Source organism: Lycorma delicatula, chromosome 12, assembly GCF_047948215.1.
Source record: "Lycorma delicatula isolate Av1 chromosome 12, ASM4794821v1, whole genome shotgun sequence".
NCBI lineage: Eukaryota > Metazoa > Arthropoda > Insecta > Hemiptera > Fulgoridae > Lycorma > Lycorma delicatula.
This window is the reverse complement of record NC_134466.1, coordinates 42,599,379-42,619,238: the sequence shown is the minus strand read 5'-3', so window position 1 is coordinate 42,619,238 and position 19,860 is coordinate 42,599,379.

Below are 19,860 nucleotides of genomic sequence, written 5' to 3'. Positions count from 1 at the left end.
CTGTCTATCCAGGATTCCCTGGGCCTCAACCCCCGGGGCTCAGATTGGCCTAGACGAACCCCGGGGCCACGGTTCTATCCCAGGGCTACAGAGCTTGCAATTCCCGTCTAGCCAGAAAGCTCAGCCACGTGGATCCCCGCAGTATTCATTACTCTTATGGTTATGAAAAAAATACTGATACATAACAATTAAAGTATTCATGCTTTATTGAATGATGTAAAAAATTTAATTACAGAAAAGAGAATAGTATAACTAAAGCACACATACCTTTGACGACGAAAATTTTTTAACATTTCTGTTGCCATAGTGATAAGAATATAATAATGAAGTAAAAGGGTTAATTTATTTTCTTTAATGAATATCTTTAATTCATAACTTCATCACCAAGAAGGTTATGGCCTCGGTATATGGTTAAACCTTCTCTGGATAATACAAGTATATCCTACAAATTTGAAAGTAATCGGTCGGTTGGGTCTCGCGTGGTGTGAAGACAAACAAACAGACAAACTTTAGGTTTTATATATATATAAGATATATATAGTAGATAGAGTGCTGATGTTTGAACAGTACTAAACATTCCAGTGGTCATATAGGAAGCTACAATTAAAATTTCGTAATGATTGGTTTAGTAGTTTTTGCGGTTATTTAATATTAACATTAGTTTTCACGCTTAACGATAATTTTTTTGGTTGTGCTTTTGTAGTTGGCAACAGAACATAAATGTCTGGCCTTTCCTCAGTATTTTCGTTGCAGAGCTGTATGCTATTAATAAGGCCTAAAATATCTTTTTTTTTTTTATCTTTTATACCTCCTCCCGTGAGCTGGACCCACAGTTAAGAACAACGCAGTCCAAGGGAACGTATTTTAATTCTACCGGGCCTTTCCTCCCACCAGCTAAACATCTGACAAGGAAGGTCGGCTCGCCGGTTGGATCTTTTATTTTATGCTTGCCTCTCACCCCCAGCCAGGAGACTCCAGATCTAACATTGCCGTAACCTTAATTCCCATCCCAGTCACAGCAGAAAGCACCACACTTTGTACATGGAGTCCCCTGCTAATCATCGGAGCTAGCACTCCAGAACATACCGGTCCTCACAGGTGGGGACTGTGTCCAACACCTCCCGCTAGAAACCCCTCCTCCGTTCCTCATCATCTTTGGCTGGAGAAAAGAGGCTGAACGCGTCCCAGCAAGCTGGAAGGTAGCAGGAACGCAGGTGACAAGCCAGTAATCTCCGCTTGAGCCCTTTGTTTCTCCCGTTGAGGGCACTGAAACAGGGTGTGTTCGACAGTGTCACATTCTATGCAGTACATACAGTTTTTTTTTTTTTTTTTTAAATCAGCTCAACATATCGACACGTCTGTTCAGATTCCATTAATACCTTACAAGCGATTAATGATTTTTACTGCAGACACCCTATTGTCTAATTCATTGTGTGATTTCTCAAATGACTCTACGTAATACAACTGTAAGCTTCTGCTGGATTCCCAAGTAATATTGAAATGAATTTCAGGGATTAGCGCGCTAATATGCGGAAAAAGAGGCTTGTTTCCAGCCTCCTTTCACCAATCGCTTGGCTTCGAACGATCTTGTCTGTTTTCTGAAGAGGGTGGTTCATGATGAGTGGCAAAGTGAATGCTACCGTCAATAATAAATTTCGTTTTATTAAGAATACTGACCCACCGTGGAGCTTCTCATGCAGAAATAACTGTCGAGAGATAGTTATTATTGGTCGCGTTTGGGAATAGGACACTATAGGTTTTTTCATGGATATCTTACCCGTTTGCCACTATGAACTAACTGTACTTGTGGATTTTTGTCTGTTATGCGACATGACGTCGCTAGTTTAAACTAGGGGTAACCTGTAAAATATGTTATGGAACAAAGTAATAATGTTATCGAATGTCTTATGAATTGTAAAGGCCGTGCATTTTGATTCAAAAATTTGATTACTCATATAATTTTTATTGTATATTTATACCATTTCGTGTATGCCAGATGATATTTTTGTACTTTTAAGTTAAATTTTAATTATTTTACTTAATTGTTGTTTTATTTCGCTTTTAACATAAATCATGGGCTTTTTCCATCTATGCTGTGTTTTTATATTACTGTTATTTAGTTTTTAAATTAATTTTTAACGGTTTCTTTACAATATTTGTATGTTTACTGTACATATATATATATAATATCAGGGCACTGATAACGATGGTGTACACACGTATTATACACCCGGGCAAAAAAAAAAAAAAATCGCGTTTTCGGGAACAAAAAAGACATCGTTTCTTTATGCAATAGTGAAATTATTTTTTTTTTTAAATACTGTTTTTATTTTAAGAAGCACTACCAAAAGGCTTCAGTTAATAATAATAGTTTTAAAAAATATGTATACACATAAGATTTAATTTAATTTTAAATTTATTATATATATAAATTAATTTATATTTAATAGATCAACCCTAAGTACAGAATAATTGAAATAGAATGACTTACGTTATTTCATTACATAACAGAATCGCTTTCGCGAATTTGATTCGCATCATCAGCTGCATACATTTTATATATATATTACAAAATCATTCGAAACTTGCAATATCTTATTTAAATTTAAAAAAATATTAATTTATGATTTTTTTATTATTTTAATAATTTTATTTCTGACTTGGTTAATTTTACTTGATCTTTGTAATTTTAAACATGTTTTTTATTTTTTATGTTTTTATATGTTGTTGCGATTATAAATTTTTAACTTTTAATTTAATTGAAAGATTGCATGTTTTTGATGGTTTTGTAATATATATATTAAATTTATGCAGCTGATGATGTGAATCATATTCACGTAAGCGCTTCTGTTATATAATAAAAATAAGATAAGTCATCCTATTTCAATTGTTCTGTACTTAAGATTGATCTATTAAATATAAATTAATTTGTATTGCTACAGAATAGTATGGTTATTAAATTTATTGCTTTTAAAAAAATAATATATATATAAAATAAACTATTTTCTACCATATATTGTAGTCAGTTTGCTTGAGTATGAGTTCCTCAAATACTTACAACTCTCAAAAAATTATCCATGGCTCCACATCTTCACCTTTCTAACCACTCTCAGCACAAAACTACTTCAGAATGACTTAACGAGGTTGATGATTATTTATTTTGCTAGGTACATTGTTATCCTATGATAATGAGCATGTACTTATTATTTATAAAAAAAAGGAGGTTAATGAATAATAAATTTAATTCAAAATGGATAATGATAGAACTAATGGAATTAAAATTTGATAAAAGGAAATTTTTTTTAAGAGTAAATTCATTTTGTTTAAAGTATTTTATTAATTAATTATCAGACAGAAAATAATATTTTATGATTAATTTACAAAATAAGGTTAAAGTTTGTTTATGCAATGGAAATTTTGTAGTATTTTAGAAGTGACAATTTTTTTGGAATAATTGAGATTCGAACCCGGGATATCTCGAATGAAAGACTGAAATGTTATTATTATTCCACCACGGTAAAGTAGTAATTTAAGAAAAAAATATTTTAAAAATATTATGTAGTTTACCTTATTCCTTCTGTTTTTTAACTTGTTTTATACAAAAAAAAAGAAAGTAATTCATTATCTAAGGAGAAAAAATTAAATTATTAATATTTTTTTATGGTATCATCTTTTAACATAAAATTGAAAAAATAATTGATTTATCTTGATATTATTTACAGAAAAAAAAATTAGTTTAAAAAAGTAACAGAAAAGTAACAGAAAAAAGTAAAATAGATGTAATTGAATGCGATTGAAAGTATTACTTTTATATTCTAGTAACAGTAATAAAAAGGAAATAATATTTACAGCAATAAATTGTTATTTATAAAATAATTCTTAATATGTCTGCTATTTGCCTTGAAACACGTCTGAATACGTTTCAACATATTTGAAATTGTATGTCTGTATATCAGACATATTTTAAATGTTTAGTTAGTGCTCGAGTATTATACTTCTTTGAATACTTTTTTCACGTCTTCAATTTTATTATCTCTTTTACGTACTAAACAAACTAAAAAGCAAAAGAGTTGGATAAATTATTTCATTTGATTTTTTATTTTAATTTTTAATATACATTTTTGGTAAAAAGTTTTCTTTATTAAAGTTTTCTCTACAATTCTTCTGCGAAAATCGAAAGTGTTTTTTTTCGTGATATGCCTACTCTTAAAGAATTTTGAAAAACTAAATGGTCAATACCATTTAGTTTTTCTATTATGGCGACATTTTTTTTTTTGTCTTTAGTCATTTGACTGGTTTGATGCAGCTCTCCAAGATTCCCTATCTAGTGCTAGTCGTTTCATTTCAGTATACCCTCTACATCCTACATCCCTAACAATTTGTTTTACATATTCCAAACGTTGCCTGCCTATAAAATTTTTTCCTTCTACCTGTCCTTCCAATATTAAAGCGACTATTCCAGGATGCCTTAATAAGTGGCCTGTAAGTCTGTATCTTCTTTTAGCTATATTTTTCCAAATGCTTCTTTTTTCATCTATTTGCCGCAACACCTCTTCATTTGTCACTTTATCCACCCATCTGATTTTTAACATTCTCCTATAGCACCACATTTCAAAAGCTTCTAATCTCAGATACTCCGATCGTCCAAGTTTCACTTCCATATAAAGCGATACTCCAAACATATACTTTCAAAAATCTTTTCGTGACATTTAAATTAATTTTTGATGTAAACAAATTATATTTCTACTAATGACCACATTAGTAGAGTTATTATTATACATTAGAGTTATTTCTAATATGACCACATAAGTATGTGGTCATATTTAAATCGAAATTGAAAAAAAAATCGTTTCGGTAAATTCTGAGATATGATTTTTTTCTATATCAGCGCTTCTCAATGTGGGGTTGCCTAATTAGTTTACAACTTTACATGTAAACAATAATTCCTATAAAATTACTCATATAAAATATTTTCAATAAAATTGAGTTTTGCAAAGTCATTTTATATTAAAAAAAAACAAAAAAAAAACAGTTCATTACAAACATTTTACTTACATTAATAAGTACACATATAAAGAAAATCAATTAATGAGATTGTTGCATTTATTTTTAATTTAGAAGTTTTTCCATACGTGGATCTATGTTAGAAACACACGAAAGGAAATTGTTTTTATGTGATAAAAGGCGATTCATATACATAGTTTTTAGCCCAACCACAACGAAAAATTATTTTCATGGAGGTAAGACGTGACGAAAGAGATTATTATTCTCAGTGCTTCTGCGATTAGATTCCCATATTCACTTCGAGGAGCAAGCCAGAACGTATCTAAATCTTCAGATGTGAATTATAGTTGGTCGTGAATCTCAACTGGTAACTTAGCAACTGCAACAACGATTTCACTAAATGTAATTACTACCCCCATCACTTCGAGAAATAATTTTTATCTTTCGAGAAATACTCCGACAAATGAATTTTTAACTCACGCAAATTCACCTTCATCCTACGTAAACTGTGGTGAATAATAGTGTTTTCATCATCCAAATCAACATTTTTGCTTTGAAGGCGAATAATTCAAACATTAAGCTTCTTAATGAAAGCATGATCTTTGTTATTAATAAAATATTTTTATCACGACCTTGTTAATTCACATACAAGTCGTTTAAATGCGAAAATACATCAGCTAAGTTAGCCAATAGCAACATATATTCAATATTCTGTAAAAACATTGACAGTGGCGTTTGTTTATCCGAAAAAAAATATTATTAATTCATATTCCAATTCCAATAACCGGGTTAACTTTCCTCATCAATACCATCTGCTTCTGTGTGGAAAAGAGGAGAGTTTTATCTTTTCGCAATTTCATTGCATAGTTTAGCAAACAACCTGTTACGTAACGGTCGACTTTTTAAAAAATCAACTGTTTTTACAGCTTTACAAAGAATTTGTGTGAGATTTTCTTGAATAATTTTTGTGGCAAGAGCATATCTGTGAAGAGCGGAATGATCGCACACCATTCCGCTATTGAAATAAGATGATCTATTAATTTTTTTAAGAAATCCACTGTTCTTTCCTAATATTGCATTTGCATCATTGCTACATACTGCAATATATTTTGTCCAACCTATGTTATAGTTTTTAGTAGCTTCATGAAGAAACATCAAAAAGACATTGTCCTGTTTCATGATCAAGTATCGATTTGTAAAACAACATATTTTCTTTCATTGAATTGTCCCTATTGAAATCATATCTCACAAAACATAAGAACTGAAAAATGCTTGCCATTTCTTTTAATTCATCAAATTGAATATTAAAAAAATTCACTTGAACTCACTAGCTGAATCATCTGATCGCGAACATCAGCATCCATGTCATTGATTCGTCTTGATACTGTGTCATTAAAAAGCGGAATTTTTTTTTCATATTTTTGCTTCTTCCACGCCTATTAAAACACTGACCATATCAATTACAGTAGTCAATTTGATATTTTCTACGATTGTATGGGGTTTGGACATCTCAGCTACTTTTAATGCTACGAGATAAGATGCTTTAATGTATTTTTATCAGTAGGTTTTGATTCACAAATAGAAGCTTGTTGATTTCTCAAAGTATGTAATTCACTTTCTAAAAATTTCAAGGAATTGCTTTTGTGATCCTGATGCTAAGTTTTCAAGTGTCAAATTCAACTTGATGACTTCATGCTTTCATCGGAAAGAATTTGTAAGCAAACAAAGCACTGTGGCTTTCCATCAAATCAGGCAAAATCATATTTTAAAAAAATCTTATTGTACAATCTTGTCTTTTTACAAATAAATTCACTGGATGGCTCATTTCGTTTTGTTTCACAAATTTATCCATTTGTCATAAAAATCTAATTGAAAAAAAAAAATAGTTACACCGTTTGACCGTTAACGCTTTTAAAAAGTTTTATAAAGACACTAGACACATGTTTTGCATTCGAAACTAAACTGACGTTTTATAATCTCTTAGCCTCTTTTATACTGTTGAGGGCACGATGTGTTCAAATGTATCATTTGCATGTTCGAACATGATGCTGTCACAGCGAATATTAAGCAAGCAGGCCAAATTACAAGAAGCACGTACACATGTAATTGGAACCTGTAAATTACTCATGTTTGTACAATTCATACTTGCATTATCATTCCCGTCACTATCAACGTAGATAAACAGTTTTAACTAAGTTTCATTGGGTTGCGGTTGGGGTGGGGTCGCGAAATATTCATTATTTATATTTTTTTTTACTTTTGGGAGCCGTGGAGCTTAATAGATTGTTAATATCTGGTCTAGGTGAACAGATTGGACTCGTAAAACTCGAAGATTTGCAAAAATCCCGATATCCCATTTTTGACATGATCCCATAGTTCTCCTTCAATAAAGCTATTCTATCTATATTCGTCGGGAAAGTAAAAAGGGAGATTAACTGTAATTGGGTGTACACCTGTTTTTACTGGATAGAGAATAAAAAAAAATTTATACTGACGACGTAATATTTGAATAGACCCTTTATAGATGGCAAAACCTGGAAGTTATAACATACGTAATTTGTATTATCTTTTTTAATAACATTAGAATATTTTTACTACTTTACTGCCGTGTTTAATAAAACTGAAGCAAAATTTATTCTTAGTATTTGTGGAAAATAAAGTCTTTTTGAACTAAAATCATTCCAAATGATGATAGTAAAGTGGGTGGTCTTTAATGAGGTAAAGGAAGCAAAGGGTGATTAACAGTGTTTTCAATCACATATTTGATAGGATTTAAGTTTTGCTGGACATCAAAAATAAGCAATAAAAAATATATTGTAAAAGTTTATTTTTTATTTTTTGTTTCATACTAAGGTCTTTCTGAAAGTACTCAGACTGACACAGAGATAGCGCAGTATGAACAGATTACTATGATTTTATCATGTATGGATCCTTTAAATGGTGAATTTTCAGACGCATGTTTTAGTTGCTACGTTGTGGCGATGGAATAAAGCAAAAATGTTTTGGCATTTATTGAAAAAATTGAATTTCAAATTGTTATAAGTACTTTTTAAAAAGACCTAACCCCGATAGACATAGAAAAAGAATTAGATTATACTTTAAAAATCCTTCTCCTTCGTTTTCATTTGTAAAAAAAGTGAGCGTTTAAATTTGTAATTCAAGATGATGATCCCTTATGATTACATCGCAAATTAAAAAGGGTTTTTTTCACGATGTTTTGGGTATTAAAAAAAGCGGTCTCGGTCATTTTCCCGACAGGATGAGAGAGTACCAGTGCCTCATCACTACCGTCCATCCATACAAGGATAGACGAACGGCAGCTCCGCAGGGGGCTGTCCCTCAACCTCTCGCCGTCCCATTCTCACTGGCTTTGTGTTGGAGTATCCGTATCACAAAGTCAGTTACCGCACTAAACCTCTCTGCCTCTGAAAAAGTCCATTTTGATGGATCAGATGAAGTCCACCAAAAAGAGTGAAAGTTGTTTCTCCTCCAAGAAAAGTCATGACTAAGATATTTTTTGGGATTCTCAGGTTGTGCCAATCTTATAGAATACCTGAAAAAAGGGGCAGGACAATCATCGTGGAGTATAAAGCTTCAGTACTGGACTGATTGAAAGGTATTACTCAAGATAAACGTCCGAATTTACTCAAAAATAAAGTGTTTTTTCATTACGATAATGCGACTGCACCAACGTCTCGGGTTATTACTGCAAAACTCCATACGCATTACTGCATACGACATGCTCTGTATTCCTCGGATTTGACTCTCAGCGATTACTTCATCTTCTCAAACCTGAAGAAATTGCTCGCTGAATGAATATTCACTTGAAATGATAAGGTAAATGCTGAGACAACCACTTATTTTCGAAAGAAAAATCGCATTATACTGAGGGTTTAAGTACTTTTTTTTTTTATTTTTTTTTAAGAGGAGGAGGAACCCCATGTACGGGCACCTGAGCAGTATCGGGCTCGCTAACAGGTTCCGCAAGATGTTATTAAATGCGTATGTGTTCCTGCGCACTACCGACTAAACCTCCATCCCTGGCTACACACCCTTCCCGATACAGCTGATGTGAATTACTTCAGGAAGGGGAGAATACGCCCGCATACATATTCTGACACCACAGTCAACAGACACGTACCTCACACCTACAAGATACCAAACATCAGACTAAATCTCACCACACACTCCGCAACATCCAATCATCACTCAGAAAACATACCTCACGCCACATACTCCACACACCACATCAAAGCCAGCCACATTCAATCACATAAACAAACACCTCAAAGACAATCGAACACTATAGTATACGTACCTCACGGGTTACCATCGGACGCGGGAGCGGAGTGCCCACAACCTCATCGCACCCAGGCGATCCCCACACGTACGGGGAACTCCCTAGATCCTCAACCGCGTGCCTGATCTTTCTCCATGATCTTCCTAGAAAACTTTGCTACAACCGTCCAATTTTCCGCGCTTTCTAACATAATCTGCTGGAGTTCCTCTGGGAAGAACATTTACCTTTTATGTACGTTATCAAATATATCCCTCCTTGCATCCTCAAATCGGGGGCAGCGAAAGAAGACGTAATATGCTGTCTCTTCCTCGTCTACATACACCGGAAAAAGGCTTTAAGTACTTGGTCTAAATGTATCGAATTGCAAGATGACTACGTAGAAAAAAAAAATTCTGCAAACTCGTTTTTTTTCCTTTTTTGCGGCTGAAAACCTTTTGAAGTCCCCTTGTATATAATAAAATGATTACATAACTTCCATAATTTTTTGTAACATAATTTTATGTCTACTTTTCGTTAAAACCCTATTTTTTGTAAAAGAGAAAAATCAGTTATATAGTTTCATTAAAAATAAATTATTGTAACAATATTTCAAGTTTAGAGATTGTAACAGCAAAAAGTTAGAAAAATTTACACAAATTCTGTGTCAAAATATTAATCCTTAATACTAAAGTATTTTATCTAACCTATTATCCTAACTTTTTAGTCAGGTTTGAAAACTCTTTCCATCATTATAACGTGTGATATTTTAAAAATTGTTTTAAAATATTTAAGTTTATACTAGAACAGAAAAAATTAAAACTGTTTATAGAAATCCTATTTTGAAGACAGAAATATTTTATTATCCAAATCATCGGAAAAGAAGAAATATTTGAATAACACGTGATTTAAAAATAGATAATAATATAAATTTTCCAGTCGTACAAAAAACGTCAAATAAATGTTTAATAAAATCTATATTAGAGACCTACTTTTTTCTTCAGTCGTTTGGCATTTTGATTGTATTATTTTTTTAATAAGCTAATAAATAAATGATAATAACAAATTTTCGTAACTTTCAACTTCTAACAAAATTTATCATCTTTATATTTTTCCACATCATTCAATTTTTTTTCAAAAAGTTAATAAATTTAATTTTTCTACTATACAGACACCAAATTATAGTTTTGATTTTTTTTTAAATAAAAACAAAATAAAGGGCAACTTATATACAAATCCGTATACATACAAGATTTTGTAAAGAAAACTTTAATGTTCTTTTGACTCAAGCAACATTTTGGGTATCCCATTCAGTAACAGCACCAATGAATGACCAATATATTAAATTAACCTTAAGCTGTTATATTAAACCACGTGCCGCCCGTTTATTTCTGACTACATCACAGATGTTACCTGCCTGCTGATAAGTATAATCATCTATAATTCAAAGATGTACCTAAATATGACGTCAGCTATTACAAAGTAATAGCTGACGTCATATTTGATGTCATATTTGTAATAATATTTGCAAGTAATAACCTGTCTTTCCACCCATATGTTGACATATAATTTTCAGTATTCCTCAACAATCTTTTACCAAATAATAACCATTGTTTACCATTCTTAAATAACGCATTATTAATCTATCATAAGAGTAATAATCCGCAACATCCAATCATCACTCAGAAAACATACCTCACGCCGCACACTACACACATAACTAGAACCAGAATAAAAAAAAAAACGGATTCTTTTTTTTTCATGGGACTAACCTTTCGTCTTTTTCCTGTTTAGCCTCCGGTAATTACAGTACAGATAATACTTCAGAGGATAAATGAGGATGATATCTATGAATGTAAATGAAGTGAACTCTTGTACAGTCTCATTTCGACTATTCCTGAGATGTGTGGTTAATTGAAACCGAGCCACTAAAGAACACTGGTATCCCCGATCTAGTATTCAAATCCGTGTAAAAATAACTGACTTTACTAGGACTTGAACGCTGGACTGTCGTCTTCCAAATCAGCTGACTTGGGAAGACGCGTTCACCACTAGATCAACTCGGCGGGATTAGGGCTGACCTAGCCTGAGCTGACCGTGAATATCAGGTACAGTCAATTCTATCTTGATGCAGTAACCCAAATTAGGGTACGAATGGATCAAATTGTTTATAGTTTTTTTTTTTTGTAAGTTTTATGTGTTTAAGGTCCATTTAACAAATTTATTTTTCCCCAAAAATGAAAAGTGTGTTCTTCAACCCCAATCTTTTGTTTTTTACCCCAGATTTCTTGAAGAACTATTAAAAATTCAGTTCTAGAAAGTATCTTTTTTACTTTTTCAGATCAGATTTCATGTAAAAACATTAAATTTACTCCTTAATTTTGGATCCAAAAATTAGAATTAAGCCTGATTTTATCGAAGGCAAAGAAATCAGGTAGAAATCTTTCTTCAGCCAACACTCGCTAACAAAAGCGTTCCCTAACCAATGCTTATATGAACTTTCTTTTTTATTATCACCAGTACTAAAACTCCTGAATGTTTTTTACATTATTCGTAAATCACTATGTTTATTGAATCATCAAAGAAAGTAAATTTAATAATATTTCATAATATTAAACTATGTTAAGGTACAATTTTTTTTTTCTTTGAAGAAAAGATTTTTAAACATTGTTTTAATTTAAAAATAAAATTAAATTAAATCATAAATTATACAAACTATATGGTTGTTTCTTGTGAAATGTTTGGAAAATATTGATGATTTATTACGACGAAATGCTTATATTATGTAGTTACTGTATTTTTGTTTCAAATGCATCCTGTTTGTCCTATATAGAATTTTAAATAGTTAAAACTATCTAATTTATACACTCTAAAACAACGTGCTTATTATACGATGATTTTTTCTGCTGAATGAAAAGTTTTATCTCGATTTTCTTTTTAGATTTATGAGTTACTTTCCTGTTTAATACCATTATGTATTTTTTTTTTTTAAATAAATAATTTATTAAAATAATAATTATACATTATTTTGGTTAGATAACGTCATTAATGGTATGCGAGTTATTAAGAGAATAACAAAAAATAAATTATTCTAAACATTTACCTGGAAGAATCAAGGGAAATTATAGAAGAATTATGATCATAGTAATATTAAAAAAGACGAAAGGATTTAGTTGATAAATATTTTAATATTTATTTAAGTGTTAAAACAATGCAAAGTATTCAGGTTTATCTAACCAATAGAATTTATTATATTTTTTTTAAGCATTTTCATGTTAATTAATTTTATTTGTATTTGTTAAAAAATGAACTATATCAATATACAGAATGAAGAGAAAAAGTTAAAAAATAATAAAGAGTTTTAATGATGCGTTAAATGTATTTTTCATACCCAAAAAATGTATAAACAAAAAATATACTCTTATAACTTTAATTGTAACTAACGAACTAAAATTGTAAAAAAAACTATGCTAGTGTTTCTGAAAATAAAAATAGTAGTAATTAAAAATGTTAATAAAAAGTAATATACTTTTATCGTTAAGTTTAAATTTTCTACAGTTTATCATTCAAAAATTAATCATTTTGTATTCGGAACTAACCGTCTTTAACAAGGAGAAATAGTTTTATTTATTTTTTTCAATTAATTAATATTTTACGTAAATAATTTATCTTATCAATTGAATTATAATGCCATCATTAAAAAACTAATATATTAGGTACATAGTTGTAAATTTATTTAAATTTTGCCTTTTAACTTACATGTTATTGGAATGAGTACTATGTTTGTATCGCTAAGGTTTATTATTTTGTAGTTGAATCCTATGGTTGCATATAATACTAGAGTTATAACCGTAGCCTATATCGCAGGCGCAAAAGAGCTACCAGAACGTACGGTTTATATTAAAAGCTCAAACTGTGAAACTCCAGTTCTTCAGTGATGTTCATACCGTTCAGATATTCCACTTTCCTAACGCGTTCGTGCTAATCAATAGCTTCGTCCAACTCTCATACTGTGTCGTTCTTCTATTTTGAAACACAATGTACCAGAGTACTACTACTCTCAAAAACTTAAGTACCAGATAACTTGTCATCAACTTTGACATCATTATCTTAATAAAGATAATAAAATAATGTAATCTTCAGTTTATAAAATCCAATAAAGTTAGAATATTTTTAATTCTTATTATATGACATAATAATGATATAATTGACAATTCAGTAATGGAATAAAATAATAGATGGATTTGAAATATAAAAATATATAAAAAACTATATTATTAGAAATAATAAGTAAATTAGAAGGAAATTTTAATGCTGAATAGAAAATAATCTAAAGAATTTATCAAACCAATTAAGTTATTCAGTAAGAAAGATATATTTATGGAAAAAATACCTCTACTTTTTTGCAATTTTACAAAAATTTTACCTTCTTTAAAATATTGTGGGGAATTAATTGTACAAATAATCCAGAGAGAAAAAATCCCACCGGGCTAGTCTAGTGGTTAACTCGTCATCGCGAATCAGGTGATTTCAAAGTCAAGAGTTCTAAGGTTGAAATCCTAGTTACTTTTATACGAATTTGTATACTAGATCATAAAACCGGTGTTCTTTGTTTGGTTGATGGGTTTCAATTAACCACATGTTTCAAAAATGTTCAACCTGAGAATGTAAAAGGCTACGCTTCATTTACATTCATACATATAATTCTCTGAAGTAATACCTTTCAGTGGTTACGAATGTTAAACACAAAAAAAAAGAAGGAAAGATAGAGGGGAAAAAATAAGTGTGGTAAACGGTTATTGAAATTGATTTAATAATAATAACGCAAATCTATTACGTATAACATTCAAATACCTTTACAATTAACAATAAATGATCCTATTGTTTAATATTACACAATTAATTTAATAATTCACTAATTTAGGCCATTTGGACAACTGGCTTTCAACCACTTTAATAAGACCTCATATATGAAAAACAATAAACATTTGAAAAAAAAAATAAACCAACTAAAAAAATAAATTTTTTGTATTAAAATACATTAAAAATAAATAAATAAAAACTGAAGATTTTATTATTTTTTTTTTGCATAATAATTTAAAATTATTTATAATTTTTAATCAGTTTATTCAATAATTAAATATTATTATTATCCTACTGCAATAATATAGATTATCTCTAACCATTTCACTTATAAATCCATAAAATAAAAAAACTTAAAATCATGTTATTACGTAATTACATTTCCTCTATATAGATGCATTCATAACCCACCGGGTTGGTCTAGTGGTTAACGCGTCTTCCCAAATCAGCTGATTTGGAAATCGAGAGTTACAGCGTTCAAGTCCTAGTAAAGCCAGTTACTTTTACACGGATTTGAATACTAGATCCGGTGTTCTTTGGTGGTTGGGTTTCAATTAACCACACATCTCAGGAATGGTCGAACTGAGAAAGACTACACTTCATTTACACTCATACATATCATCCTCATTCATCCTCTGAAGAATTATCTAAATGGTAGTTACCGGAGGCTAAACAGGAAAAAGAAAGAACAAGATGCACTCGTAGTAATATTTTTATTAAGAGAAAACGCTTACAAACTGTTTATAAACATATAATTATGTTAAAATGTATTACACATTTCCTCTTTAAAATCAGTTGATACACTTGAGATAACAAAGATAAGTATATAAAAAGATATAAAGTTGGTAAACAAAATATATGATAAATAAGTAATAAAATTGAATGCAATATTCTGTCACAGAGTAATCGTGAATATTAGGTACTTATAGATATATATATTGTTTTCTTTTTTAAGCGGAAAACTTATGTTAGGATCACGTAAATTATCACTTCCTTCTAGCTTTTTTTCTCTTATTCCATCTGTTTTATCTTCGTTTTTCCTCATCTGTCCATTTTCCTCCTGTATATCTGATTTCTGGCACTAGAACTTTTATCATGTAAATTATTCTTTGAAAGTTACCTCTATCGCAACAGCCCTCTTATCCAGATTTTTAACATCCCCCTCCCAAAGATTTTTGAAAAACTCAAAAAGTATTTAAAATGCGTTTTTCTCTGAATCTATGCATTTTATGCGTATAATTTGAAATTGAAATTCTAGGTGTCACTGAAGTTATAAAATGGTGTTTTTTTTGGTTTTTTCACCGGAAAAAATTTTTTTTCGTCTGTATTGCATTTGAAAAAGTTGTAAATCTCAAAAAAAGACAACTTTTATTTAAACAATTTTCTTGTACGACTTACCGTTTTGGAGCTGTAGCTTGTGAAAGTGTGAAAATGTTGTGAATTGGGCACGTGTTCGAAACCGGTCTAGTTGTTTACAACGTTTTTTACAACTTCAGCGCCACCTAGTATTTCAATTTAAAATTATACGGCATAACTTCAATAACATTAATTGTAGAAGAGAATGTCCTCTACATTTTTTGTTTGAAAAACCTTTCTCTAAAATGCATAGATTCAGAGAAAAACGTATTTCAAAAACCTTTTTGTGTTTTCCGAGTTTTTCAAAAATCTTTGGGAGGGGGTTGTTAAAAACCTGGAGTTAAACTTCCCTCATCACCCTTAACGCATGGACAAAAGATCAATCGGTAGGTAAGGATTTTCAAATACAGCCTATTTTGATGACAAATTGTCTGTACTATTATTCCAAGCTTATCCTTAGGGGTCCTTTTCCAGAAAATTCGTTTTCATTTTCATGTTCCGTAGCTTATCAAAGATTTTTTTATTTAATCTGTTCGGACCCTTACTGATCATAAACCTCAAAAAATTTGTACTTTTTTTTCTTATCGCTGTTTTAATGTCTTCTTGATTTTGTTACATTTCAGTCTGTATCTTTCCTCTATGACCTTTGGACCATGAATTTTTCTTATTAAGCTTCTTTCGACCTTGAGCAGTTTTTCGAAACTGTTAGATATAATGTTTCAATAAAATATAAGATTGTCGGTCTTACACCGGTTCCGTTCCATGTTGAGCCGATTGGTGCTGCACTCTAGCATCAACTAGCGCTGGCTGGCGAGTTAGTCACGTACGATCATTCTTCGTCATAATCCCGCACAGTGCGGTCGTGTTTTCATTTCAGTCCAAGGGGACTCATAGTTTCTTGATAATGTTCAAGTTCAATTATGACTAAAGTGTCATACATTCTTACTTTCAATATAAATATTGTAATTCAATCAAAATGTCAAAGGTGATAAAAAATTAAATATAACGATTCAAAAAGAACATAGCGTTGTTTCATTTCATCATCTACCATCTTAACAAAAAAAATACAGTTAACACTAGTTCTAAATTCAACCAACTACAGTTGCATAATATCTTATTTTTTTAATCTTGCCGAGATTTTTTTATTGGAGTTATATTTGAGGATAAATCTAAGTTACTCCAGTTTTAATACTCTATTTTCAATTTCAAGTTTTATCTACTCATGTTCAGCTTATAATCCTGTCCTACGTCCTTAAAGTGGTCGGTGAAAACTATCTTTCCGTATTTATTCCCTATTGTCTTTCGTATGAATGATTTGATGTGCATCATGATTTCTGTTTTGGTAAAAACAGAGCAATAGAAAAACCTATAGTTCTGCTTTTTGGGCTCTTTTTAGAAATGGTCTTCATAAAAACTAAAGAAATTACGAAGCAGTAGATATAAATCAAAGATGTTTTCCTCATTTGCTAACCAGCGCAAAGATATATAGTAACTGTTAAAATCGAAATATGTGAACAATTCTAATTCAAAATCATGAGAGATACCTTCAACATCCTACAGTTTATCAGAAAAAAATATGTTTCTGCATATATGAATACCTAAAATATGATTAATATATGGAAATTTAGAAAGAAATATTAACGTAGGCTAAACCTGACCCAGTACCTAAGAACTAAATCTCCCTATCACTTTTATAAAGGGACAACGTCTTTTTTGTTTGTTTCTGATAAACGCGAAAACTATTGAACATTACAAAATTTTAACTGTAGCATTACTTTTGATCTCGAAATGCTTACCACTATTCAATCCTCAACAATCTCATTATTATAAATCATAGATAAAAAAAAATCCGATGTGGACACCACTTCCTTGTACGCCTATTAAATTACATTACACATTTTTTTTTTTTTTAAATGAAGTACATAAAATTTTATTCCATTAATAACTTCTGAATTTTTTTTTCATTTTTTTATTGTTATTATTGAATTATTATTATTAATCATAATTTTTTACAATCAAAGGTTAATAATAATTAATAAATCAATATAGTTAAATTCAAAAAAAGAGTTAAAAGAAAAGGAGATGAAGTCTGATTCGAACCGGTGTGCCTTCCCCTTGTAAGATCCAAATATTTCATTAATTAAAATTTATTTGGCTATAACTTTGGAACCAATGAAAATAAATACCACTTATGATATATTGTTGAAAATCTCTCAATGAGGGCTTATTATTGCAGTTAAGGAAAAGTCCAAAATCCAATTTCTTTTTTTGGATTGTAGGCGTTTTTGGGCACTTTTGATTCAGTCGATTGCACAACTAAATGTTACAATAGTCCTAATAATACAAATCAACCAAAATTTCAACAACCTACAGCTAATCGTTTTTGAGTTATGCGAGATACATACGTACGTACAGACGTCACGACGAAACTAGTCAAAATGAATTCAGTAATGGTCAAAATGAGTATTTCCGTTGATATCTGAGAACCGAATTTTTTCGCGATCACAATACCTCCTTTATTCGTACAAGGAAGTAAAAAGCTATAAATAAATAATCTGTATACTAAAATAACTTGTTTTACTACTGTAAAATAACAACAACTTGTTTTACTAAATTTAATGTGTATCGATTGTCATTGTTTATGTCATTATCGACTCTTCAGAAAGAAATTATATGATTTACTAAATCCAATGTCATTATCAATAAAAGATCAGTTTGTACTACTATCGTAATATACATAAAAACAAATTAGTTTGATTATACAGTTAACAAACTATTTACCTATTGATAAAGTACCATGGTTTGAAAAATTTTGATATTGATATCGACCTCTTAGGAAGTTAATAATAACTTCCTAAGAGGTCGATATCAATATCAAAATTTTACTAAATTTAATATGTAATCGTCTAATGTGGCGGTGGGCCGCAACAACTCATCTTCACGCTATCAAAGCAGCAATCTGTAGATTTTTATATACAGAACGAATTCCATCAGGGTAAGCCGTACAAATAATTCTCAAACGGGCCTCCCCGTCCAACGCCCGTAAGTGTAGTCCGACAGGTCAGCCCGCCGGCTAGATCTTTTCATTGCCTGCCTCTAACCCCTAGAACGGAGTATCCAAGACCGACTATGTCGTTCCTGAACCCCACTCCAGAAGCCGGGACTCAGTCTTGACGCCAATTCCTCTAGTGAGAGCACCCTGTGTAGGAAACTGATACAGGGTCTCAGTCTTTTTGGCGAAGGGATAAGAGAGTCCCAGTGCCTCATCACTGCCGCCCATCGGTACAAGCACAGACGAACGGCAGCTCCGTAGGGGGCTATCCCTCAACTCTTCGCCGCCTCATCATCCCTGGCTTTGGGCTAGAGTATCCGTGTCACAAAGTCAGTTATCACACGAAACATATCTGCCTCTGATAACATACAGTCTATGATTGTGTCAACTGTAAGGTGCCCAGTACCAACTCACAGCATCCCACGTCCGGCAGTCGAACACGACGTATTCTGGTGTATCCAGCTTTCCGCAAGAAAGGCAAAAGGGGTTATCAGCTCTCCTCCTGGCATGTAAGTACACCCGAATCACCCCGTGGCCATATAAAAATTGGATCAACCAGTAGGTAACTTCACTAAAGCTGCGGTTGATCCAAGGCACAACCTGCCGGATGAGCCGATGTGTCCATCGCCCCGTGGAGTCCCAGCGGACCTGTCATTCTCGGAATCGGAACAACTTCCTGTGTTCATCACTCCCGTCAGCTCCACCAATAATCGCAATCTTCATCTTGTGATAACACCAAACTTTCAATTTGGTATTAATATTTTCATAACGCTACGCCTAGACCTATAAGGTCACAGATATGAAGAAGAGTTTTTATGGCTACTAAAATATATGATCATTGAGTACGTGAACGCCAGAGCGTTCTCAAAAACTTGAGGACAACGTAAACGCTCGGCTGAAACTCGAGTTAACCCTTGTGAAATATGTTTTGATTATCATTCTGAAATTGATTATCTGAATTTTAAATATATTCAAATATGTAACACGATTAGAATATGTAATCATTGTAATGTCATAAAAAGGAATGATAAAACTCCTGGACTTTTCTTCCTGGTACCGAAGTATTCCTTGAACAACATCAATATCCTTCTAAGTTCATTAAAAATCTGATCTTAGGAATACGACTTTCATCTGAATATTTTATTATATCTTGTAATTTGTGTATATCGATAACTCTGAGAGCATCAGCTCCCACATAATTACTGAAAAAACTATTTGTAATTTATGAAGTTTCATACGGGATGAAGTCGTGATAGGATATGATAGGTTATTACACTACAGATACCCTGTTTTAACAGATTAAAGGAAA